This window comes from Octodon degus, unplaced genomic scaffold (assembly GCF_000260255.1).
Source record: "Octodon degus isolate 3935 unplaced genomic scaffold, OctDeg1.0 scaffold00083, whole genome shotgun sequence".
Classification (NCBI taxonomy): Eukaryota; Metazoa; Chordata; class Mammalia; order Rodentia; family Octodontidae; genus Octodon; species Octodon degus.
The window spans coordinates 9,654,408-9,655,932 of NW_004524659.1; the positions used below are offsets into that span (position 1 = coordinate 9,654,408).

Genomic DNA, 1,525 nt, shown 5'->3' on the forward strand with positions numbered 1-1,525 from the left:
ATACTGGAATGGCAAGTAAATGACCAGCACTTCTAACAGTTTGAGGATAGGATATCGCACAAAGTTCTAGTGTGTTGTGGACATGCATAATGACCGTAAAAGTTACTGGTGGCTAGGTGTCACTTGTGGAACTGAGCTACAGCTATTTCCTTAAAATCTACCCTGTAGACTCAGGTGGAATGATGACCCATAGGGTGGAAGTGAAGTCCATTTGTAGAGTGTGCTGATGAAAATATTCTGCTGCTGAACACAAAAGAATAACTGAAAGACTACTATTGTATACCTCTTATTCTCCTCTGTTTAATTGTTTGCCCAACTTGACGGGTTCTTTCCATTCTCATTCATGGGGACTTTATGAAACTTTTGATCCTCCGTTACATAGCACTGCTGTATATGCTGATGAAGAAGAATTTTCCAAACACTGTGGATTATCTATCCCTTCAACTCCCCAAGGAAAAGGAAGAAAGAAAAATTCCAACATGTCTGAAAATGAAGCAAGTGAAGATGACTCTGTAAAAATTAGTGCAAAAAAGTCAAAAAGAAAACTCAAGCCCCTTAGTGACGAGTATGAAAGTGATGACGAAGGTGACATAAGAAGAAAAGTTAAATCAGCAGAGAAAATCAGTACACAGAAGCATGAAGCTGTTCCTGCTGTGGCATCTTCAGACTCTTTGGAGAAACCAGCTGGGCCAGTCACCCCTAAAGGACAGGGTCCCCCAGTGCCCAGGCCTCTTTCGGAAAAGTGACACTGGAGACACAAAGTCAGCCGAGATTTCAGAAAAAAAAGAAGACGTCTCCTGGGGAAAGGAAGAAAGCAAGTAGTAAACCTGTAGACTCATATATTTCTGATAGTATGCATATTTGGTGTCTAGAAGGAAAGAATCAGTGACATCATGGAGTTGGATATTATTTTGTCTGCAATTGAAAAAACCCTCCTAGAGTATAAACAAAAAATAGAATCTAAAGTTTGTATGGAAGCCATCAACAAATTTTATTGTAATATTAGAGAAGAACTCATCAAAACGCTCAAAGTCCAGATGTTGAAAAATCTGAAAAGGAAGAATGCAAAGATGATTTCTGATATGGAAAAGAGAAGGTGGCGGTTGATTGAAGTCCAGGATGAACTGCTTGGGTTAGAACCACAGCTGAAACAACTACAAACAAAATATGATGAACTTAAGGACAGAAAGTCTTCCCTTAGGAATGCCACGTGTTTCTTATCTAATTTAAAACAGCTTTATCAAGATTATTCAGATGTTCAAGAGAAAGAACCAAATGTAATGGAAGTGTATGATTCATCCAGCCTTCCAGCTCTGTTATTTAAAGCAAGAACCCTTTTGGGAGCTGAATACCATTTTCAAAATATTAACCATCGACTAGAGAAGCTCCTTGACCAGAAATGAGAAAAGCTGTCTACTGAAATGTGCCCACATGAAGACGTCTCAGGCTACTATCCATTAATTTCTGAAACTTTACTTTTGTAAATAAAAAATCTTTTTCAAAAATAAAAGACAACAACAATGCA

At 38.2% G+C, this 1,525-nt stretch overlaps 1 protein-coding gene and 1 pseudogene across 2 annotated transcripts in view; one reads left to right on the forward strand and one right to left on the reverse strand.

Moving 5' to 3' along the window:
* LOC105742920 overlaps positions 1–1,484 on the forward strand; it is a 5,494-nt pseudogene extending 4,010 nt beyond the window's left edge. Inside the window, exon 3 of the transcript XR_001117195.2 lies at positions 350–1,484. The product of XR_001117195.2 is annotated as a centromere protein U pseudogene (transcript). The remainder of the gene's footprint in view (positions 1–349) is intronic.
* Positions 1–1,525, reverse strand: part of Znf607 (zinc finger protein 607) — an 81,693-nt gene that overhangs the window by 11,375 nt on the left and 68,793 nt on the right. The gene's annotated exons all lie outside the window — the stretch shown is intronic.